The 25,850-nt window shown below is 40.5% G+C and overlaps 1 long non-coding RNA gene across 2 annotated transcripts in view; it reads left to right on the forward strand.

The window, feature by feature from the left end:
- The first annotated feature begins 230 nt into the window (after positions 1-230).
- LOC123585553 overlaps positions 231-25,850 on the forward strand; it is a 39,260-nt gene continuing 13,640 nt past the window's right edge. The window contains exons 1-4 of one of the 2 annotated variants that reach the window (XR_006706282.1): positions 234-369; positions 975-1,054; positions 12,896-13,071; positions 18,524-18,867. This is a non-coding gene — a long non-coding RNA (uncharacterized LOC123585553). Of the gene's footprint in view, positions 370-974; positions 1,055-12,895; positions 13,072-18,523; positions 18,868-25,850 lie in introns of those variants that run through there. The other variant, XR_006706283.1, reaches the window with a different exon arrangement.

Consider the following 25,850-nt stretch of genomic DNA (forward strand, 5'->3'; position numbering starts at 1 on the left):
AAGCGGTATCAAATTTGACACTTTGTTACTCTTCCTTTCATGACACCCTATGAGAAATTAAGTTAGGGCAGTTCGCGACTGAGTTCAGAGCTACATCTTAAAGACGGGTTCCGAAAGATTGCCACTAGCTTTCAGGAGAGATTTCCGAAAGTTTGTGCACGTGAGCGTGCACGTGAGCGTACACATGTATGCGTGCGCGTGCGTGTTTATGCGTGCGTTGGCAAGTGCCTGCGTGCGTGTGCACGTAGTCGTTGATGGAGGCAGGAAGCGAGAAAGAAGCGGGAAGGTGGAAGAGATCGGAGGAGTTTCAAACAAGGCCCGATTCTCCTGAGGTCAGCTCGATTTGCTCTCTAATCCTGGGCGACGCAGGTAAATTCCTGCCTTGGTTTTTACTTTGTATTTGTCTCTGTTACATTCCAAAATCATCCGAATAACTGTTTAGGTTTTTAGTTATTTTATTTTTTTTTGAACAACAAAAATTGTTATGATGAGAATCGGCCCTGACGGGTATGTGATAATTCTGCCTGAAATGCAGTTTAACTGACAAGAGCAAAAACAATAGCTGCCTTGACTGAGTGCCCACTATAGGTCAGGCATTCTTTATTCTACCTCATGTAATTCTTACTATATTCTGTTAGGTATTATTACTCCCTTTTAATTGAGCAGTGAAGAGATCAAAATTTAAAGGGATTAAATTCTCATACCTGGTCCTACAGCTCACTTAGCTATTTATGACCGAGAAGCACAGAATCTCAGCTTCACACACATATCTATTGAGCCCATACTACCCACAAGGCACTGTGCTAGATAATCCACTAGCCTTGACATCATCACTGGTCCTTGACCTCTCCAGATCACAAGTATTTTCAAAAATCTGCTGAGAGCTATGGATGCTCTCTCATCAAAAAAAAAAAAAAAAAAAAAAAAAAAAAAAAAAAAGTACACAGCACAAATCTTTGCATTCATTCTCAAAGGGTTCAAGGATCTTCTGAATCTCATCCCATTGTAGGAACTCCTGCTGTACTCAGAGAATGTTGTTCAGAAGGGGAGACAGGTAAGTACATGGGCCTTAGATCCATAGCCCTCATCTTGCATTTTCAAGCTTCTCAGTGCTTCCAAGCATGTCCAAAAGACCAGCTAACTCAGTTCTGGATATACGTAGTAAAGGTATTGCTATTGCCCAGTTTCTGTCCCAATGTGTGAAGTTGAAAGTGTAACGAGTACTTCTGTTAACAAAAATATTTTTCATTAATTGCCCTTGGTAAAAAAAAAGAAGCAAATAGACCCACTCTTGCCAATGCCGATTCCAACATCTGTCTTCCAAAATCAGTATTAATGTATTCTCTTCAAATTAGGACTTTTGATTTTCTGTGGATAACAAGAATATTAGCTATGCCTTTTTCATGCTGTTTCTGTTAAAATTTTAAACACTTCTTTTGGTTCAATGTGTTGTTCAATTCAGCTGAGGTTGGGGGGTAAGATGTCTATTAGTAGGAAACCAAGTACACATCCTGTGTCCTCATATGGTATCATTTCAAGCTTGTCAATTCTTTTTTTTATGTTTATATGAATGCTTTTATTTATTCATAACCCATTTGCTTCCACAAAGTAGCTGAAGCAATTCACAAGAAAATATACCATAAAATAGAAAGTTATAAATAAACTCCAATCAGGATCAGAGAAATTGTAGAGCAATTAGGATATCGAGACAAGGATGTAGGTTGCAGTCTATATACTCTGGCCATCATTATTGAAGAGAAATTAGAAATTTCATGTCAACCTTGAGGCAATCAAAGGTCTGATGCAGGATTTACAACATCCATAAAAATAAACATGGATGTCTAGTGGAGAATACAAAAGTCACATGAATTTTTAACATAAACAGAAGAAATCGTACTCCCCATGCTGAGGGCTGTGCCTCCTGGAAGTATGAGTTCAGTCTTTTCTGATGATGAGGGTGAAAAAGTTGGAGAAGTACCACTTTGGGGGAAGTCAAATTTTCCTTCCCACATAAGTCTGAGAAAAATTTCTTAATGTATATTTCTAGATGGGACCCTGAGTAAAGCTGTAGACAATATCCCTATAGCATATGCAATAAAGGTTTTCAAGTAGCTGCTTCTTAGGCTGTCCCTCAAAGGCAACAAAGGACACAGCAAGGACGTATACAGCCCAGTGGAAAAAATCCTGTGAGCGCAGAATCATGTGGTTTCAGTTTATGAACTCCTTCCTAAAGGATTGAGGGTAAGGAATAAGCTAGAACCCCTAGCAACCAACCTCAGTCATAATAGCATCAACTTGTAATGTGTCAGGCACTTTAATAAGTTATTTTGTTTAATTTTTACAATAACTCTCCAAGGTCGGTGCATTGGTCAAGACTTTTTGTTGCAGGTGCCTAAACCCCAACTCAAACTGCCTTAAGGAGAGAAAGAGAGAGAGAGAGAGAGATGAGTTGGTATATCAAAAAGTCCAGGGCTAGGTGGAACTTGTGACTCTCCCAGTATCCACAGGTGCTGCTTTTTTGTCTGAGTGGGAAAAAATGGCATCTCACAGCTCCAGGTTTACATGGAAAGAGACTTGGTCTTAAAACATCTATGCCAGCCTAGAAAATAGACTCCAATTAACCATTTTGGGGTCTCTTGACCATCCCTTGGTCCAGTCAGTATGTCCATGAGGATGTGGCTCTCTGATTGGCTGGCCCATGGGAGGGAAGGTGAGTCCCTACATTGACAAGAATCACCACCACAAGAATCCCATGGAGTTAGAGGAGAAGGAGAATTTACCCCCCCCCCCCCGCCCCGCCACAATGGATGCAGGACAGACGAAATGACCAGACAGACACTGCAGGAGGTACTATTATCCCCACTTTACAGATGAGAACATGGGGGCCAACAATATCAAATGGCAGAGACTAGATGAGGTTGTAAATCCTGCCTTAGGCATAATTGGTTAGGTTACGCTGTGGTAACAAGAAATGAAACCCCGAATTTTAATGGTTTAGTACCCTCAAAACTCACCTTACTCACCTTACATGCCTCACTCAGGTTGAGGTTTAGGGGAGGCTCTGCTCCCACAGTACTCAAGGACCCAGGCCAACAGGGAAGATTCTAGCATCTGGAAGACCTAGATTCCAGGCCCATAAAGCAGAGGAAAAAAAGAAGCATGAAACACTCACAGCCATTGGTCACAGAGTGAGTCACATGGTTCTGCTCAACAGCAGGATGGTTAGGGAATCACTGGGGGGATGGAAAGGCTGGTGGGATGTACATAGGTATTTATGAGTATTAAATATCTCTGCCATTTAGGTCTCTATGACTCCAAACCTTTGTGTCTTACCTATCGTACCTCAGTCACGTGTTCCTCGAGTGCCACAGAAGCAAATGTGAGCAGTCAGAATTTCTGGGCAGCCTAGTCCCCTAAGAGTCATGAATGAGAAACAGATGGATATACTAGACCCTCAAGTGATCCTAGGAGAAAGGATTTAGAACACAGCAGGCTTATAATGGCTGTTCAGCCTTCTGCCTTCCCCTCAGGAGCCACAGAGAAGGGGTGTGGCGGGGTGACTGATTGGTCTGTCGGACTGCCTAGAGCTGGTCCAGCTTCCTTCAGGCTGCCAGGTACGGGCTAAACCTCCAAAGCCTTGTGCTTTGAAGCTGCGATTGTGTTTCTGAATTTAGCTCTTCACATGATTTGAATTCCTGTCTTTAGTGACAACAACAGGCTGTGATGCTGGATGCAGGAATCCAAGGGCATCAGGAATAATCTAGATAAATCCTTGCCTCGTTAATGCCCACTGTTTTGATCCCAAACACCTACCAAGTCCCATATCTGCAAGAGCCAGACTGTGGACCTTGAACACCCTCTCTGCCTCTCTGGCCTAAACCAGAATTTGACTGAAGAGGTAACATCAGGCCTCTTTCACCTGGGGCCCAGGTCTTCAAAAGTTTCAAGAGGAAACCTGAGGCCAAGAGGAAAGAGAAAAGGAAGCTTTCCAGATGAGAGTGCTAAGAGAAGACAACGCTTTTAACTTCTTTGCTTCTCCTACTGTAAACTCTACCCCTAGTGCCACGGCCACCCCCTCAGATGGCCCTGAAGACGCCATTATTGAGAGTTTCCCACTTTCACATGTAATATCTGGGGAGAGACCACTGACCCTCTCCAGCTACTCCAAGTACTCCCTTTCATGGCCCAGTGATGAGACCAGCTGGCACCTTTGAAGTGTCAGCAGAAGTGATGACACTCCCTAACCCCCTGGGGAAAAGCAAGGAAGAGCCAGTGTCTTCTTCCACCCTTCTCCTCCGGGCATCCAAGGCCACTTGGGAGGTTACATATACCAGATGGTGAGGCTATAAGGAGAGATGCCCCATCTTATCAGATTTTACACGTGCAAGAAATAAAATTTTATTGTGTAAGCTGAGATTTCAGGATTTGCCTGCTATGGCAGTTAGCATTAATTATCCTAATCCGATATGAGAAATGTGTAAAAAAATCTTAATGTTTAAAAAAATCATATAGAGGGTACCTGGGTGGCTCCGTCAGTTAAGTGTCCAAATCTTGGTTTCAGCTGTGGTTATGATCTCACGGGTTTGTGAGTTTGAGCCCCATGTCAGGCTTTGTGCTGACAGTTCAGAGCTTACATGGGATTCTCTCTCTCTCTCCCTCTCCCTCGCTCATGCATGCTCTCTCTTTCTCTATATAAATAAATAAATATTTTTTTAAAGTTTTTTTTTTTTTTTTTTTTTTTATTTTGGGAGAGAGAGAGCACAAACAGGGGAGGGACAGAGAGACTGTCAGCACAGAGCCTGATGTGGGGCTCAAACTCACAAACTGAGATTATGACCTGAGCAAAATAGAGCCAGACACTTAGCCAACTGAGGCACTCAGGTGCCCCTGTATTATTAATTTTTGAGTCATAATGGCACTGTGGTTTGTACAGGTGAATGTCTTATTCTTGGGAGGTATTTGTTGGACTATTTAGAGGTAAAGTTTCATGCTATCTGTAACTTACTCTAAAGGTTTCAACAACAACAAACACATGTGTATGCAAACGTATAAAGACCTGCACACCTAGAAGAGGGAGAGAAGACAAATGTGGCATAATAATGTGGATTTAGGCAATGGAAAAATGAGTGTTCATTGCATATTGTTATTTCAACTTCTCCGTAGATCTGAAATTGTTCAAAAAAAAAAAAAAAAAGGGTCTCCACTCCTACTTTCTATCCTTTGTTTTGCTGTATTTTCCGCACCTCGAGTTCTTTGAAATTATGTGTTTATTTATGTCATTGATTATTGGATCTTTTTCTTTCACTAGAATGTAAGCCTCTGGGACCAGATGTTTGTCAGTCTGATAAACCAGTTTATCCCAAGTACCTAGACCAGAGTAGCACTCAATTAATAATTGTTAAATGAGTGAATGAATGACCCATCCAGATACCTTGACCCATGCTGGACCCTGGCCTCCTTAAGGATGAGTCAGGGGAGAGTATCTTGAATACCTCCAACTCCCCAACAACCCAAGGACTCCCAAAACAACCAGCAGATCAGCAAATCTGATCTGAGTATGCACACTCAGCCTCATGGAGCTACACAAACAGGGAGATTTTGGTCCTCTGAAACATCACACAGGTCCACATACAACAAAGATGGCTGTGAGGGCCCTTTTGGCTTTACAAAGGCACATTAGCAATGTTGTCCCATTGGACACTCAGGTATAGCCTACAAGATAGGTAAAATTATTAGCCTGTTGACAGAGGGAACCAAAACACAGAAGGGCCCACATGATTTGCCCAAGGTGCAACACTTTTATTATTTTTTTATTTTTTATTTAAAAAAAATGAACACTTTTAGTTGGCTAAGATGTGAACCCTGCTGTTCTGACTCAGAACATTTGTGCTTTTCACTATATATCAGACCATCTAAAAATATTACAGTTACTAACAGGCAGCATTTCTAATTGCCAAATGAGTTCCATATATATATATATACACACACATCCCCAAATAGTTCATTACATGAAAGAAAACAGGGATCACTTGTCTAAAAGGTAGACCCTTGTGATGTACAATGACAACTACTTATTTTGTCATTGAGATGGAGGTTCTAAGGGCACTGGTTTTGAGCTAAGCCTGGGTCCTCGAAGGCAAGTGCTTTAGTTCCTTAATCCACTAGCTTGCCCTTTTGTACTTCACCTCCATAAAGACAGTCAACCCATTACAATAGTGGCCTCAGAGCTCTAACATCACACCGTGACAACACCTGACACCTTATAAGCTACACAGAGCCCTGTCTCAATCAATACTCGAATGGAAAGCAGAAACTGAAAAGAAATTTCAAGCATTGCAAGGAATAGGGCTGCTCGCTGAGAAGGTCGCCCTCTTAACCATGAGTCAATCCGTACCACTTGCCTGATAGGAAAGGGGGGGAGGTTAAAAGCATTGTTCTATCTTATTCCGGAAGCAGAAACCCTGACTCCTAGGAGCCAGCACTTATTAAAAATCCAGTAGTGCCTTCTGGTTAGACTGGAATGCCTTTTGATCATGGTTCAACTCAGGTAATTACATTCCCATCCAAATTTCCATTGGTCTCCAATTAGCTCAAACAGGCTTGCAGAATTTGCTATAAAATACAGTGTTAAGCTTAATCAGTGCAATGATCAAATATGTATTTTATATTTTAGAAACCTATGTGGAGGTAACTGACTATAAAGTCTATGTTTAAGATCTGTTTGAGGACTTTTTCCTTTCTTTTCTAAAGCAACCTTATTGACATATAATTAATATATACCATAATTCACCCATTGTCAGTACACAATTCAATATTTTCAAGTATATTCACAGAGCTGTTCAACCATCTACCACAATTTAATTTTAGAACATTTTTTTTATCGGCCAAGAAAAGCACTCTGTCCCCATTAGCAGTCACTCCCCATTCTCTCCAGCCCTCCACTTCCTCCAGTCCCCGGCAACTGCTAGTCTACTTTCTAAGTCTATAGATTCGCCTATTCTAGACACTTCGTATGTATGAAATTATACAATGTGTGATCTTTTGTAACTGGCTTCTTTCGCTTAGCATAATGTTTCAAAGGTTCATCCGTATTGTAGCATTATCAGTACTTCATTCCTTTTTATTCTCGACTACCATTCCATTGTATGAATATGCAACATTTTGCTTGTCCCTTCATCAGTTGATAGGCATTTGGGTTGTTTCCACTTTTGACTATTAAGAATAACACTGTCAGAAGAATTCATCTGCAAGTTTTTGTGCGGACATAGGCTTTCATTTCTCTTGGGTATATACCAAGGACTGAAGTTGCTAGATTGTAGGTAACTATATGTTTAACTTTTTCAGGATCTGCTAGACTATTTTCCAAAGTGGCTGAAACTTTTTACATTCCCCTTTGCAATGTGTGAGAGTTGCAATCTCCCCACATCCTTGTCAATACTCGTTATTGTGATTTTTTGATGATAGCCACCCTAATCAACATGAAGTGATATATTAACGTGGTTTTGACTTGCATTTCCATAATAACTAACGATGTTAAGCATCTTTTCCTGTGTCTGTCAGTCATATGATATATCTTCTTTGGGGAAATGTCTATTCATATCCTCTAATCAGTTCTTAAATTTGGTGATTTGTCTTTTCATTGAGTTGTAAGCATCTCTATATCTTAGATATAAGTCCTTTATCAGAGATACGATTTGCAGGTATTTACTATCATTCTATCTATTTGTTGCCTTTGTACTTTCTCGATGGTGTCATTTGCCGCACAGAAGTTTTAAATTTTGGTGTAGTCTAACTTATCTTTTTTTTTTTTTTTGGTCACTTGTGCTTTTGTTGTTCAGTTGGAAAAACTTGCTTTTTCTCCTGTGTTTTTCTCCTTTACCTTCATACGACTACCAGACTCAGTACTTCTGACACCAGACGTGTTGGGGGGGGGGGGCGGGTTTCCACATGAAACAATTCTCTGATGCCAGCCAGGTGTCCTGCGGTTCAACTCGATTCTGACACTGTTTACCTGGAGATAGCATCCCATAAGCTAAGGGCTCAGTCCCACAAGACTGCTCTCTCTTCAGATACCAGTTACAAGTTCCCATTGTTACCTGTGCTTCTGACTGACTGACCATAAATTGGAGATTACCATGACCCCCTCCTTGGGTTCAATTAATTTGCTAGAGATACAGAACTCAAAGAAATATGTCCTTACATTTGCCACTTTATTATAAAAGAACATGATAAAGGATACAGGTGAATAGCCAGATGAAGAGATGCATAAAGAGAGGTCTGGGAGAACCCCAAGTGCAGGAACTTCTGTCCTGTGGAGCTAGAGAGTCACCCTCCTGGTGTATGGATGTGTCCACCAACTGGCAGCTTTCCAAACCCTGTTTGGGATTTTTATAGAGACTTCATTATGCTGGCATGTTGATCATTAATTCAATTCCCAGCCTCCTCTCCTCTTCCCAGAGGCTAGGGGATGGGGTTGGAAGTTACAGTCTTGTAATCGTGGTTTGGTTTTTCTGCTGACCAGCCCTCATCCAGGAGCCCCCCAAATATTGTCTCATTAGAACAAAAGAGACTCCTGTCACCCAGGAGATTCCAAGGGATTTGAGAGCTCTGTGTGAGGAACCAGGGTCAAAGATCAAACATTTGAACAAAAGATGCTCCTTCTGCTCTTATCACTTAGGAAGTTACAAGAGTTTTAGAAGCTCTGTGCCAAAATAGGAGGCAGAGACCAATATATATATATGTATATATACTTTTTTTTTTTCTATTATTTGATAGCTGTCCTATCCAAGTAACTGTTGCCTAACCAAAGGTCATGAAGATTTACTCCTACGTTATTTTTAAAGACTTTCTTAGTTTTAGCACTTACATCTAGGTCTATGGTCTGTTTTTACTTCATCTTTGTATATGGTGTAAGTTAGGAGTCCAGCTTCATTGTCTTGCATGTGGATGTTTAGTCGTCTCAGAACCATTTGCTGAAAAGATTACTTTCTCCCATTGAATTGTCTTGACATCTGTGTCGAAATCAATTAACCAGAAATGTAGAGGTTGGGTTTATTTTTTTTTTTTTCATCAGCATGCTGTACATATTCCCCTAAAAGTTAGAGTTAACTAAATTGGTTTGTTTTATTGTTTGGGAAATACCTGATATGTTCCTAGAAAAGAGGATTTGCAAAGTACACATTGGCCCATAGAATATGACATGTTAAAGATGACCTTAAGCCCCTTCCATATTTTATAAGGGATAGTAATTTTCAAGTCCAAATACTAAACTACTATGTCTGCAATAATTATGAGAGTAGTAATAGCTAGCATATATTGGACCTGGGACTGTGCAGAGCTCTTTGAGTATCTATGGCACTTAATCTTCCCAAGAAGATTCAGTGCATACGTGTTTCCCCAGATAAGGAAATTGAGGCTTAGAGGGGTTTTGTGGGCTTTTTGCCTCACACAGCTAGGGAGTCACTTCTGTATTTCCAAATCTCACATGAGCTGATCACTCTCTGTATAATGGGTATAACTTGTAGGTATTGCCTAATGGTAGAAATAAACATCTCAATGCTCCCCCAGGGTCTGAGAGCAAAGTCCCAAAAGAGCTAATTACAACCCGGAAGTGTCCTTGAAGGTGCCATGTTTAATCTTTAAATTCATGCAAAATTTTCCATCACCATGATATGTGTGTTTATTGAAACTACATAACATATGTGTTTATTTAAAATAAATCTGGGTCCTGAAGGTAATCTATAGAAGTAGGGAATTCCTATATTGACGCCCTGTCCTTCTTCTTTTTTTTTTTTTTTTTTAATTACAACCAAAGTGTTTCAGGAACAGTACATATTCCCTCCTCTAAAAACTCTCTAGAACTATCCTTAGGCCTCCCTGAAAGAGCCCTTAGGGTCACAGGATTCTGCTATGACTGATGGACTCCACATGCTCCTGAAGCATGGCTATAAAACAATTTCCTTTAAGCAAATCTTATTTTCTTACTGACTTACATTATACCAGTGAAGATGTATTCCCACAGGAACAAAGAAATGTAGCCCCAACATGTAATTTTGAAACAATTGCATCTACAGGAAAGCTTTCCAAAATCACATCGTTTTTTAAAAAGTATATCATTTTTGAAAAATACTAATAAAGCCAAACTGAGTCACAAGGAGAATGAATAGTGTGCTAAAACTTAAAATGCTTTGCCAACATCTGCATTTCCTTGTGGAGTAGTTTCCCCAAAAAGGAAATTTGTCCACTGTGTTCTCTGGGCTTTTCAGCAATCAGTAGCTAGTTTTAAAAGAAAAAAAAAGAGTGTTAAAATGCTTAACATTTTCAATGTATTAATTAAGGATGATCTCTTAAGTAATCCATGGCTAGAGCCATTAATGTGTTTGCTTAATATTCCGTGTATTTAGAGTGAAAATGGGTTTATTCTGCATACATATACCTGCATAGTCCTAATTCTTTTTCTTCTGGGCTTTGATTTCCACAACGGGTGTGTAGTTTTCTGACACAGAAGAAGAAAGGAAATACTTGCTAGTCAGCTGATCTTGAAATTTCATAATTTCTGAAGGTCTTTCCTAAGCCTATTAATTAAGCTTGATAGGGCAACAAAAGGGAAAACTTACGGAAGCATGATTCTGCCCTACTGGGGATGTGCCTGGCAAGCTGGTGAAGCAAACAAGCCAGAAGTCTGTTTGCAAGAGGACTGAAATGTGTCTTAGGAGGACACAGATCCTAGAGAAAAAAGAGTGTAATATGGAGAATCCAGTAAGAAAGTTTGGTCCCAACAATAAGTTGACAGCACTCTTAAGCTGGAGAGTGAAAGAGCCTTTAATAGACTATACAAATGTGTAGTCAGAAGTTACAGAAACAACCAGACCTGGTGTAATGTCTCAGGGCTAACAACACAGGGGAGCCTGTGTGGTCACTGGAATGTAGGAAGAGAAGACATGGGTCGTGCAAGGGAGAATGAGGGGAATAAATACCCGGACCTCATTCTCCTCTTACCCTCTGTCTTCTGCTGGTTCTTTCCGTTGGTCAAACACAACAAAACCCCAGAGCCCATTGTTGTGTCCACTTGGATGTCAGTACTTTCCAGCCAAAGCCCTCCAGGAACACGTCTGTGGTTGAACAATTGGGTTTATTGCTCATTAAATGAATAGGAATGCACACCATGGAGAACACTGGGGAGTCTTAATAAGGGGATGTTAGAGAGGATTTGTTTCTAGGGTTCGGCCTGCTGGTAAGTAGTTTTGGAAAAGGCTGAAGAAGAAAGAGGCTTTGCTCTGGGCTGAATGCTAAGTAAGGCAAAAGCAACTTATTGACCAATTACAGCTTTAGCATCCCCTCATTGCTCCCTAATTCTAGGTAAGATTTATTCAGGTACCCAATCATAGAATTGTTCCCACTTCCTGACAGCATTCCCCCCCCCCCAACTAAAATGGTGGACCATTTTTATGGCTTAGACAATAATCAGTTTTTGTCTGTTTTCCCACGTAATTACAGAGTGGACTTGCTGTCTTGATTCATCCCGATCACAGAGTGTCCTTGTCTGATGTTGGGGCTCTATGCTAGATTCCATGCTCTGCCTCTCCACATTCACCCAGTGTGTACTCTGGGAGGCTGACTCATGAGCAAGGAAAGCAGCCCCTATCCTCTAGGACTGGCCTGATCCAGTTGGCTTGGCCTTGGGTTTCAGTTATTGAACACAAATTTGCACAGAACCTCAGCATCAGTTAAGATCACTGAAGATGCCAATTCTGAGTCCACCGTGATACTTGTCATCAGCATACACCTCTGAGCCCAGCTCTCCATGGGGAAAAGTAAAAAGTGAGAGAACTTTTGAAAAGAAAAGCCACTTACAAAACACTAGAGCTTAAGACAGAAGACTGTCTCTATCAGAACATGACCCAAAGGGAAGAGGACCTTCTCCCACACCACTACAGGTCACTGGGCACTGTGTGTTGGGCACTTTTTGTGAGGATATCTCCAGGACAATGGGGGATGAGTGCACATGATTGGAAACAGCATATGATTGGAAACTGATGCTCAGTGAAGCAGAGGAGGTCCAGCGGGGATGGATGATCCATGAGCATAGAAGGAATGCCCCCTGGGGACACCCAGATACAAACAGGGGACTTTGCAGGGAGACAAGGTCTTGAATTTTGTAGGAGGGAAGAACCAGAGGAATTTGGGCTTACCATTATCATTACTTTGTTAGTATCCATGGGCTGTTGAAGCCTAGAGGAACTTAGTATACATATTTTTAAACACCAAGCAAACTAATTTTATATGCATTTAATTAAAATGAGCTTTTTCTTGAGTTTGGCAATGAAGCACAATGCGCTTTTAACAGCTTTGTGCATCATTCCCAACCTGTAAATGTGAATAATCATGCTTACTTATTTATAAAGTTCTTTGAGGTTTTTGGATGAAAGGCTCTTTTAAAGTACAAAGCATTAATTTTTTGTGACAGAGCACTATACCAGAAGTGAACATGAAGCAATATAAAAATTTTGTGTTCTTTCTTCCTTTAAGTTTTTAGTTGCTTTCTTCACAAAGACACAAAAGCCAGTCTCCAACAGGAGATCTGGTGTTTGAGATAACAGAACTAATAAAGTACTGTAAGTATAAAATCCTAGATAGGCTTGAATTGGCTACTCCTTTTGAGAATGTGAGAAATGAATTGATAGACAAAGTATTTTGTACAAATGAACTCATTTCAGTAAGTCGCACTGATAATCTTAAGAGTATGTAAATGGACCTCTATTTATAGACTCGTTATATCCATTTTGACCAGGACGAGCAAGTGAAGCAGTAGCAATAGTCAATCATTACAAGTAACTAGACCACAAGAGAAAAATGTGCCAGTTGCTAGGTGATGACTTTCAATCTATCATTTTAGGCAATAAATATAAGATGAAGTTATGAGGAGAGAAGCTATTCATAGCTAAAACTCTAGCTAAAATGGCTATTATTTATTGCACGGAACTGAAATCGGATGAAGTCGAGAAACCCAACGTACAAACCCAGAAGCTGAGATACTACACAAGCGGACGTATTTCAAGGACAAATCCAAAGGTAAACAGAAAACAAGGATTTAGGGGAGGGTGGAGAGGATAAAAGGTTTAAGATAAAAATGGACTCAACTGTGTCACTTATTACCGTGTTTCAAACCATAAAATAAAATGGAAAAAACATTTTTCCGAACTTTACCATTCTGAGAAGGAAGACAAGTCTTTCCGCCCCTATCAGTTACTTCGCAGGTGGCAATAATACATTTGGCACAATGGCATATGCAAATGCTGTGTGAGACCCTGTGTTTCCGCCCTCCGAGAGCACAGAAATTGGCTTGGAAGTATAGGTAACGCAAATGAAATGATCAGAGAAGAGCAGGGGCACTAAAAACATTCGGTTAAAACCTATGCCTGGCATAAAACAAGCACTCAATCAGTGCTGGCTAAATAATAAAGAATTGTGTGTGCCGTAAGGGTGCCTGTTGCTGGTTCTATAAGGGGAAAACCATGGCTGCCTCAAACACAGCTGAGAATTACAAAGCATACGAAATAGCCTCCCTCATTACCCATTTACTTTAGCAAGCCCGATAATCTAGAACAGTGGTTCTCATACTCTAGTGTGCATCAGAATTACCTGGAGAACCTGGTAAAACACAAATCACTGGGTCCCACCCACAGAGTTTCTGACCCAGTAGGTCTGAGCAGGATAATTTTCATTCTTAACATACTCCCAGGTGTACGGGTACTTCTGATCTGGGGAGCACATTTTGAGAATTACTGGTCTAAAAGATTGTAAGTAAATTTAAAAGCATGAAAGAGGATACTCATAACGGCTAACATTTACTGTGTACCCACAATACCACTATGCTTCAAATCCTCCTAGGTGATAGATGATAGATATAGATAGATAGGTAGGTAGGTAGGTAGGTGATAGATATAGATAGATAGATAGGTAGATATAGGTGGAAGGAAGGAAGGAAGGAAGGAAGGAAGGAAGGAAGGAAGGAAAGGAGGAAGGGAGATGAGACGAAGGAAGGAAGGAAGGAAGGAGGGAGGGAGGAAGGAAGGAAGGAGGGAGGGAGGGAGGAAGGAAGGAAGGAAGGAAGGAAGATGAGACAAAGACCAAAGGAAAGTCTCTAATTTTAATGCATATGCAAACATAAAGAATAGACATTTTTATTTGTATCTTATAGCTGAAGAACTAGAAATAGGCTCTGAGAAGTTAAACCATTTGCCTACAGCATGTAAGAGGTAGAGCACAGACTTGAACCCTGATCTGTCTCCTTCAGAGCCCATGCTGTTTCTGCCATATCCTTCTGGATCTCTCTGCAGTCACATGCTAACAGAAAAAAAAACAAAAAACAAAACCAGCTTATGGTGTTAGAGGAGCCTGAAAATCAACCAAAACCAGATGGAAGATCACAAAATGCACAGCAGCCTGGGGTTTTTAAGACAAGACAAGACAGCCTGACCTTCTTCAGGCTGGAGACAAGGGACCAGTGTTGAGCTACACAGTTTTATTGCTTAGGGTGACCCTTGACAGTGGTGTGGGTGGCTGGGCCTCCCTTATGGCTCTGTGTTACAGCCAAAGCAGAAGCTGGCTGGCGTGACCTTCCAAATCCAGAGAAGGGATAAGAGGACATGCTTCAAAATTACATTTTCTCTTTGAAGGGTTCACATTGCCCCCATTGACCTCTACCTCAAATAATAATTATAAGTGGAAACGGAGGGGGTAAAAGCCATAGAAGTGTCTCCTGACCATAACAGACACCAAAGAATGGGGGGAGGGGTTCCTCCTCTCCTTCCTCCTCCCCCTCCTCCTCCTCTTCACGTGAAGAAAAGCCCTTGCTTCCTAGGCCGATCTGTTTCTCCTCTCTCCTCTTTTTGCAGAACCAACATGTTCATCAATCACCCAAAGTCGAAATTCATCTTTGATTTCTTTCTTTCCTGTTGTAAGAGCACATTCGCTATAACCATGCTAACACCTTTGTTGGGGTACAGTTGAGAAACTAAATGCACCTTAAAAAATGCACCTCAAGTGTATACTTTGATAGATTTTAACATATGTATATATCCATGAAACACACTAGATAGTGAAAATCAGCATAATATAACCCTTAGAAGTTGCCTGTGGCTTACCTTTCCAACTGTGAGCATCCTTCTCACCCCAGGTGACCACTGTCTGCTTTCTACCCCTCCCCCCCCCACGCGGAAATAACCTAAAGGTTATTTTGCCCTTTTCAGAGTGACATTAACCTTTTCCTGTGATTATTTGCCATTTATGTTCTTTTGTGAAATGTCTGTTTAAATCTTTTCCTAAAGTACTAATTTATTAAACAAATTAATAAATAATACTCATTTATTGTTATTGAATTTTAAGTGTCCTTCATATGCATCCTAGATGCAAGTCCTTGGCCAGATACATCTGCAAATATTTCCTCCCAGTCTGTGCCTTGTCTTTTCATTCTCATCACAGTGTCTTTTGAAGAGAAGCTTAAAATTTGGTGAAGTCCAATTTACTTTTTTAATAGATTATGATTTTGGTGTATCTGAAAAATGTTTCGCCTTACCTAAAGTGAAAAAAATGTTCTCCTGTGTTTCCTTCTGGAAGTTGTACAGTTACAGGCTTTACATTTAAGTCTATGATTCATTTTCAGTCAGTTTTGTATGTGGCTCAAGGTATAGATTGAAATTCCTTTTTTTTCCGCTTTTGCATGTGGATAGCAAATTGTTCCACACCATTTATTGGAAAACTAATCAAAATCTTTCTCCACTTTTTTGCTGTCAGTGGGCCATGTATGTGTGTGTCTGTTTTGGTTTTCTGGACTCTGTTTTGTACCATTGGCCAGTTTGTCTACAACGATATCATTATGCCATGGTCTTGATGACTGTAACGTTATGGTGAGCCTTGAGATCGAGAAGTGTGATGTTTGTTCTTCGTTTTGAAAGTTTTATTGGCGTGCTCTCTTTAGCAGCACATACACTGAAGGTCATATTGGCTATTCTAGGTCCCTTGTATTTCCACACAGCTTTTATGGTTTTTGCCTGGGACTGCTTTAAATATATAGATCAACTTGGAGAAAATTGGTGTATTAAAATACCAAGCCTTCAGATCTTTGGGCATAGAATATCTCTCCATTTTTCAGGTGTGCTTAAATTGACTTCAACATTGTGTGGTTTTCAGTGTACAGGTATTACTCATCTTTTTTAGATCAATCATTAAATATTGTAAGTCTTACCTTGTTGGGTTCTATATATTTTTATATTCCTATAAATATTTGTGACCTTTGTTCTGGAATAGAGTTAAGTTACTCGGAGATTGGAAATGGTTTGATTCTTTTGGAGTTTGCTGTAAAGCTTTGTTAGGCACAACCAGAACAGCACTCAGTCCAAGATTAATTTTTTCCCTGCTAGCGAAGTAAAACCCTTCTGAGTACTCTCCTTTATGCCTTATGAATTACGACATTTTCTATTCTTGCTGGTGTGAGCACACAATCTTCCTAGCCCCATGGGAGGAGATCTTAAGGGCTGTTTCCTCTAATCCTTCCAGATGGTTCTTTTCCAGGCCTCAGGGTGCTTCCTTACATGTAGGCACTGCCATTGCTTAGCAGAATACACACGGGTACCTTCTGCAGACCCAGAATCCTCTCTCTGGAGCCCTCTCTTCTTATCTGTTGTCCCATGCAAGCTCTGCATGCTTGGGAGACTGGCCCCCTGGTAGCCCCGTCTTTGTCTCCGCAAGTCAGAGAAACCACTAGGGTCCACCTGAGTTCCCTTTCCTACTCCAAGGCCTGGAAGCCCTTTCCGAGCAGTAAGCTGGGGCCATCACGGAGAATCATTTGTCTCCCAACTTTCTGAGAATACTGCCCTTCCTTCGTTGTCTGATGTCCACCGTCTTGAAAAACTTTGTTTCATAAATTTGTCTATTTTTTCAGTTGTTTTAAGTGGGAAGGCAAAACTAGTCCCTGTTATTCCGTCTTGGCACAGTGGAAGTCCTGCGTGCCCTATGATTTTATTGTTTCTCTTTTATCACATGTTTTCTATTCTACCACCCCCATTGCTACATTGTAAAAACAACAATGAAACAGCTTTCCTCTATGAAAACCTGCTCTGTGCCAGGGCCTCTATCACACGCTTGATAAACATCATATCCACCAACCATGGCTGTAAGTTGGGCTTATTTTTTTATTTACAAAATATTTCAGACATTCGGAAAAGTTGAAAGTGATGTGAATACTCTCAACACCTAGAAGTGACAATGCTGGCGTTTGTGGCATTTGCTTCAGCAAAAGCAAAGTTTCTTTGTGACCTGTTCCCTAGTGCCGCTCCCACCCTCTCTCACGTGAAGTAGCTATTATGCTGGAGTTGGAATCGGTAAGGTGGGTTTATTACCTCCACTTAGTGATGAGAATTCTGAGGCTCACGGAGATTAAGTAGCACGCAGAGGGCCGTTCAGTTTATAACAGGACGGACTAATACTGGAGTTCTGGTCTCTCTGGCCCAAAGCCATGTGCTGCACCACAAGTATACATTCGTCTTCCTGAAGCCCCATCTGAATCATAGAGTTTCCCGATTTTGAATCCTATCCCTGAATTAAATATGTTTCTCATCTTGGCTTTATAGTCCTGACAAGGCATGACTTGCATGTACGTTAGACACTCCTATTTTCTGTAAACCTCTTCAGATCATACAAAACCATCCTGTTCTATGTTAACCTCTTCAGATCATACAAAACCATTTGGTTGCCCCCAGTAGTACAGTGAATTTTCTTGCTGTTGCATCATTGCCTGTATTTTTTCCTCCATCTGGAATGTTCTCCTCTCCCCATTTCCGCGGTTCAAAAACCGTGCTGATTCTTCATAGTTTATCTGACAAAAAAACGTTGATTCAGTCATTTATTCATATCCAATATCAATGACTGCACAGAGCAGATGACCAGTGGCTGTTCGAGTCTTTGCTCCTTCCCTTCACCCGGGCACTTTGTCACTCAGAACCCTATCGCAAAGCATTTTTCATGTCTTCCCCCAGCATTTTGTCATATTTGATAGTATTTTGTATATGTGCCTTCCCTCTTGTATGTTTAACTTTATCTCTGTATTACCATGAGTGTCTAGCATAGAGCCTTTGTACATAACAAGGGCCCAATCAATGCTTATTAAATTGAATTACACATTCGAAATCTGGATATGCTGGGAAATATAGGAATTGGTAAATGTAGTAGTATTTGTTTTTAATTTATTTTTACCTTAAAAAAAATACCGAGCATGAGAGTTTTCTTATGCTGGTGTATACACAGAGCCCTTTCTGAATGTCCAGTGCTTGGGCCCACGTGGAGCCTTTTTTGTTCCTCCAACAGACCTCTGAAACACAAAAAGAAATCTCAACTCTGTCCTTGCACCCATAGAAAATGGCATTAACATCCTCAAGCAAGTTGGCTGAAAGACATTTGGATCCAAGCAAGTGATATTCGGCCAAATTTTCACACTGATACGATCTTACGCTATCTTCTACCACAGGTGTTTTGTTCTGTGTTGGCCCGAACGACTGCATGTTGTTGTCATCATTGCCATGGAAAGTGCCACTGGAATGAAAGGGGTTGCCATCAATGGGTCTTTTTATGGTTACTGAGCTGCGGAGCGAACCTGTTTGAGCTGGAATAATGGATACAGTGGATTCCCCAGCTAATTCCATGCAAGTTTAGTCCTATTTTATAGTTCCAGTTGCCTTCAACTAAAACAAGATGGTAACTTTGAGATTATTCATTACATAAGGCAGAGAATAAATCTTGTATTAATGCTATCTATAGTGAAAAAAAAAAGTATGCTTTCTGATACAAAGAGAATTTGGTGCTGGAAAGAAATGCTTGGATTTACTTCTATTCTTGTGCCACATAAATTTACTAAGCGAGGCGGATTAACTAAAGATCGAGAAGGGAAAAAAATACCTAAAACCAGAATAAAAATTCCAGGTCGCTTCCCCTTATTCAACTCTGTGTGCATGGACACTGCTGATTCAGGCATGTACCATTTCCTTTTCATTATTCATCCTCCTAGAAGCTGGGCAGACTACCAATGTGTTAAGGCGTGTTGTGAGAAAGTAATGACCTCTCGGCCAAAGGCACCCTCCCCATCGCATGCTCTATCTACTGGGTGTAGCCACACAGGAACACCTTGAGGTCCCCGTTCAAGGAGGAGCCTAGCATCCCCCTCCTGAAAGCACGTCCACCGCCAGTCCAGCCCATGGTGCATCAGTGGCATCCTCGCGATCCCAGTGGGGTTCGGATCAGTGAGCACTGGCTGAGGACCTCCTTTGTGCCAGAACCTACTGTGCCATGTTCCACGGTGAATACAATGTAACATCTGGTTTAGGAGCCCTCACAACTGAATAGAACCATAAAGAACTTTAAGATACTCTTGTTAGGAAGTCTCATTATGGGTGGCCCACCCAAAAAGGAAACACATTGTTCAGCCGCCCTGTTCTGAAATGATGCGTCTGGTCTGGTCTGTGCGCTCTGACCATTAGATTGTTAATTTTAATTTAGAGTTGGATCCATGCTGACTTCGGTAAAATTCAACAGAGTTTTCTACCCAGGACTTAATGAAAAGCAATGAAAAGGATCAAATAGCCTGATTGAATCCATACCTTAAAAATACCTTATCTATAATACACTACATAGATATTAATAAGTAAATATATGCATGTTGATATACATGTATATACAGTATTAAAGTTTAATAACTGAGCCATAACTAATACACAGAGCTAACTAAAATTTAAGTGTAGTGTGAGCAGTCCTGCTAACAGTGTCACCCAAAGGAATTGCGCCATCATGGTGGGGTCTAGCCTTTTCAGCTTATCTCCAGCTTCTAGGTCTGCTTTTCAGTCCTTTTGGTGACCCAGACTGATCCCATGCTAGGCCATTTGCTTACCTTTTTTATTCTAAGGTTGATACATTATTACAGAGAATTTCATTCTCTTTTTCTGTCAGTGCTCAAGGTTTTAAGTCTTCACTAGGTATCTCACCCTTCCCCAAGCTATTACTGTTCCTAATGTACTATTGCACATATGGGTGCAGTGCTGGACCATAGCATACTCACTAACCTTTGATGCCTGCTCTGCCCTGCTCTCTGTTACAGCCATGCAGATTCCTTGCCTCTACTGAAATTTAGTGGTGGAAGGGATTCTCTAGAACACCCTGGACCTCAGGAAGGGAAGGAACAGCTTCCAGGCTAAGTGCTTTCTGAAGAGTTTTCTGCATTGTGAAGGAGTTATTGATGCTCTTCTTTCTTCCCAGGGTTTCTGTGAGCAATCAATACATGCACACTTAATGTGAGGCCTGCACTATGATAACATGATGAACAAGGGCCCATGGAAGCATGGAGGAGGGCATGATTAATTCTGAAAGGACAGTGATGTTGGAAGATAATGATTAGAAATTTTGGTCTGGTAGAGGACACCTGAAAGAACATTCTAAGTGTATGGAACAGCAGGGGGAAATGCATTAATTTATTGAAGTGAGTGGACTGTATATAAAACGTGGGGCCCAGTGTGACTGGCGTACCAGGGGTTTGAGATGAGGTGAATCTGGAAAGGGAGCAAGATTTCAGAGATCTTAAATGTCATGATAAAGATTTTGAGATTTGTCTCTCAAAACAAAACAAAACAAAACAAAAACTCTCCTTTGACTTCCGTTTAAGCAGGTTTTGACATAATCTAATTTGCTTTTTCCAAAGGAAATGACTGCAATGTAGTGGATGGACTGGGGAGGTGAGGGACAGTGGCAGGCAGACCAGTTAGGGTTACTGTAGTAATCCATGTGAGAAACAAGATAGATCTCAAAGAAAGGTAGCAGAGAGAGTGGGACAGTATGTCATTTCAGTTGTAGATCAAAGAGACTTAAATGAGATGAAGGGATAAAGAAAACGGAATCAAGGGTGAAGTTCAGGTTTCTGAACTGGATAACTGTGTAGGTTGTTGTATCATTAATTCACATTAAAAATATAGGGTGTGGATAGATTTTTGCTTTGGGGGGATATGGAGGAACAGGAAAGGTAGAGATGCCACTCTTGCCTAGAAGAATCCTTAGCTTATGGCTGGCCTTTGGTCATTGCCCTTCTAAAGCAGTATCAAGGGGCAAAGTTATTTCTATGGCCCACATGGGAAATCAAGCATAGTTCAGCCAAAGCAAGCAAGAATACACCTGCATGAACCATTCTGGTACCAACCCACACCTTAGTACTGGGTCTTTCAAGTCTAAGCTACTTGAGTGATTGACCTTTCCTCTCTCTGCAGGAAGGAGGTACTGGCCCCCAATTCTTCACTCGTTTCTGTATCCATACCCTTTGCCTTGGATCTTTGCAGTGCCTCCTACAAAAGACCTTATGTACTTTCCAGTCTCGTGACATTGAGTTTGATGAATGAGATATTAGTAGACCTGATACAAGCAAAGACCTGAGATGTGCTTGTGCAGTGGGGCCTTCTTCCTCTTTTGCGTTTTACTTTTCACCAGTAGAAATAGTTTCCCCTGGGTAGATGTTTCCCCTTTACCCAGGTTCCACAACAAATACTCAAGAAGCAGAGCCAATCCAGCATCAGCAACTTGAAGCCAAACCACCTCAGCCCACAGGAAGAAATAGTTACATTGTGCCACTGAGTTTGGGCATGTTTTGTTATGCAGTGAAAACTCACTGATAAAGCCATTAGGTGAAATACATGGTTATGGATAGTAATCTTCTCAGCTCCCATACTGACGCTTCAGCCAGCTGTGTTGAGTCTGGCACAGCCCCCAGCATATCAAATGCTGGTCTGAACAGCAGCTGCAGTGGTGACAACTGAAGTTAGATCTGTTCACATTGATTATGTGACCTTTCATGGATTTTTAGCCACCATTAAAAAAAAACATCCACTTCTGCTAATGATTGGCATTGTGCTTGTATTTTACAGATTACTGGGAATAAAGCTTCTGCTACCAGGAGTAGACTTTTGCATACCTTACTTACCCCTGAATCAAGAAATTCTTCCTCATTTGAATCTCAGTTTCTTATTCTATTCTAAGTCTTAAATTCGCTAATTTTGGGGGCGGGGGGTCGGGGAGGTGGAGCATGGGCTTAGTTAGTTTTGTTTTCTGGAGATGTAGAATATCTGATCAGATGCCAACTTTAAATTCTTGAAGAAAAGTATTAAGTAAACTTTTGGCCTTTCTTTCTCTGGGTAAACAACCCAAACTCATTTAACCTTTCCTCAGAGCTTCAATTTGCCAATTATTTGACTGTTTCTCTGCTCTTTTCTGAACCCATTCTACTTTGTTATATCTCTTCTAAGTTATAAAGACCAAGATTGGACATGGTCTTTACATCTGAACTGGTGCTTAGTATAATTCTTTTACTCCTGGGTCTTTAAGACGGTGCCAGCTCAGAAACATCAGGAATTAGCTTTCATTGCATTATAATAGAGAATATGTGCTCTCTGTGAATTTCCCAGCTGCCCCTGGGGTCCCCCAACTTGTACTTTGGTGATGATTTTTAAAAATATTTTATTTTATTATTTTATTTTATTTTATTTTATTTTAGAGAGAGAAAGAGTAATGGCAGGGGGAGAGGGGCAGAGGGAGAGGGAGACAGAGAGAGACAGAGAGAGAGAGAGACAGAGAGAGAGAGAGAGAGAGAGAGAGAGAGAGAGAGAGAGAGAGAGAATCCCAAGCAGTCTCCTTGCCCAGCACAGAGCCCAAAACGGGGCTCGATCCCATGACCCTGGGATCACAACCTGAGCTGAAATCAAGAGTCAAACACTCAGCTGACTGAGCCACCCAGGTGCCCTTGGCAATGATTTTTGATATCTCAAAGTCTTAATCTGCATTTGGTGCTGGACATGATCACTCCAGGTTGTTGATGATTGCTCTGTTTTATTTTTTATTTCTTTGGCTGAGACTGATCTGTGTCATCCAGATTTGGCGTTTCCACAGTTAAAAAAAGAGAGCCACATTAAATAATTAGAAGGAACACACACCATTCTTGTAATACCAGTCAAAGGTAATTTATATTTAGGTAAGTACTAAGTATAAATAATTTACTAAGATACATAAGAATAAATATTAAGCTAGGTACTAAGGAGAAATACTAAGATAGTTAAATACTACCATAATTTTATAGCCTACCCAAAGGAATATTGCAAACGTAATTTGTCACTTTTGTAAAGGGAGCCCCTCAAAAAATGAGGTGAGGAAAATTAACAGCAGCAATACTAGTAATACTAACAGCTAACATTTATTGATTACTAATAATGTTCCAGGCACTGTACTGTTTTCACATCTTAGGTCCCACACAAGAAGACTCCTAGATAAGGAGTTAGTGTGAATGGTTAATTCAGTTGTGTTCCCAGGACAAACCAAGAAGGGGGAGGAGAAAGCAAGACAGGGAAGAAAAAAGAAATCATGCTAGTGTGCAATTTCAGCGAAAATCCCACTGTGGAGCAAAGTCACTTCCAGTTGAGAATTACTGGTACAAAGTCCTCGTGATAGTGTGGTATTGGTGGCAAAAAGGACAATTAGATCAGTGGTAAAGAGTAAAGAATCCAGGGGTGCCTGGGTGGCTCAGTTAGTTAAGCATCCGACTTTGGCTCAGGTCATGATCTCACCATTTGTGGGTTTGAGCCCCACGTTGGGTTCTGTGCTGACAGCTCAGAGCCTGGAGCCTGCTTCGGATTCTGTGTCTCCCTCTCTCTGTGCCCCTCCCCCCGCTCATGCTCTGTCTCACTCTCTCTCAAAAATAAATAAATATTAAAAAAATTTTTTTTAAAGAATAAGGAATCCAGAAATAGATCTATACACATGTGGCCAATTGATTTTCCACAAAGGTGCAAAGGTGATTCTTTTGAGAATGATGGTCTTTTTAACAAATTATGCTGAAATAATTGGCTGTCAATATAAAAAATAAAAATAAAGTAAATGAAAAATAAGCCACGTCAGTACATGCTTGACATGACACACAAAAATCACTAAAAATGTATCATGGGCTTAAAAAACTGAAAACTATTAAATTTCTTAAGGAAAACAGGAGAAACTCTTTGGTACCATGGATTGGTCAGGACTTTCTTGGACAAGCACCAAAAGCACATTCCGTAGAAGAAAAAATTACTGTACTTCATCGAAATTAAGAACTTCTGCTCTTTGAAAGGCTCTGCGAAAAGAAGGAAAAACCAAGCCACAAACTGAAAAAGAAAATATTCGTAAATCTTTTATCTGGTAAGGGCCTTGCACTCACAAGATATAAAGAACTCTCAACTTTCAATTATAAGAAAGCAAACAACCCAGTAAAAATCAACAAAAGATTTGAAGATATATGAATGGCAAGTAAGTGTTCAGCATCATTAGTCTTCAGGTAAATGCAGATTAAAACTGCAAGGAACTCTCACTTCACACCTACTAGAACGGCTATAAAAAATATACATAGAATTGTAAGTGTTAGTGAGGATGTGGAGAATTTCTGGGGGCGATGGGACACCCATTTTGAAAGCCATTCTGTCATTTCTTGAAAAATATATTGAAAACATATATTTACCACATCACCTAGCAATTTCACACTGGGATATCTAAGAAAGAAAGGGGGTGGGAGGGAAAGGAAGGAAGGAAGGAAGGGGAAAGAAAGAGAAAGAAAAGAAAAAGAAAGAAAAGAAAGGAAGAAAAGAAGAAAACATGTCCACACAAAGATTTGCACACGAATATTCATAGCAGCATTTTTCATAATAGCCAAAGAGTAGAAACAGTCCAATTGTCCATCAGCTGGTGAATGGGTAAAAAAGATGTGTAACAACCATGTAATGGAATGCTTTTTAGCACGTGAAAGCAACAAACTATGATATATGCTACAACATGGATAAACTTTAAAAACATTATCTAATGCTAATTGAAAGAAGCCATATGCAAATTGTCACATGATCTATATAAAATGTAGAAAAAAGACAAATCTGTAGAGAAAAAATCTGGGTCAACTCTGGCTGGGGGTAGGAATAGGGATTAACCACAAACAGGCATGAGAGATTTTTTTTGGTGGGAGGGGAATGATGGAAATACTCTAAAACTGGATTGTGGTAATACTTGCACAACTGTAGATTTTCCAAAAATCGTTGAATTGTACGCTTAAAATCGTTAAGTTTTATGGTATGTAAATTATACCTCAGCGAAGCTGGGTTTTTGTTTTTTTTTTTTTAAAGAAGGTCATGTTGTATGTGTAATTTTGCATTCCATTCTTTTCACTAAACACCATACCATAATGGTGTTGTTAATGTCATTAAAGACAATTCAAAAACATCTTTTTAATAATTACTATTTCTTTTAATACACATACCCAAAATTTGTATAAGACTTTCCCTTTAAATTGTTTCTGATTTTTTCAAAGTAATGTTTTGTTTATTTTCCTTGTGCACTTAACTATGTGACCTAGAATATGTTAACCTCTCCCAGCTTTAATTTTCTGATAGAAAAATGGGCATAATTAATACCATTCGTCCTTCTTAAGTACAATGTGGTCGTTCTGAGCATTGTATAAAATCAGGTGTGAAGCACTTAGCTATGGCAATGGCAAACACCAACCTTTAGAAGTTAGCCATCGTTACTGTCATCAGCAATCATTATAAAACCTTAAATTTATGATTTTTCTTCAGAACAGAATCATAGAAGTGAAATCTCAGGGGTCGTTTTTAAAAACACGGCTCTTGGGGCGCCTGGGTGGCTCAGTCGGTTAAGCAGCCGACTTCGGCTCAGGTCATGATCTCGCGGTCCGTGAGTTCGAGCCCCACGTTGGGCTCTGTGCTGACAGCCCAGAGCCTGGAGCCTGTTTCAGATTCTGT

The sequence above is a fragment of the Leopardus geoffroyi genome, chromosome C3 (genome assembly GCF_018350155.1).
Source record: "Leopardus geoffroyi isolate Oge1 chromosome C3, O.geoffroyi_Oge1_pat1.0, whole genome shotgun sequence".
NCBI classification, from domain to species: Eukaryota; Metazoa; Chordata; class Mammalia; order Carnivora; family Felidae; genus Leopardus; species Leopardus geoffroyi.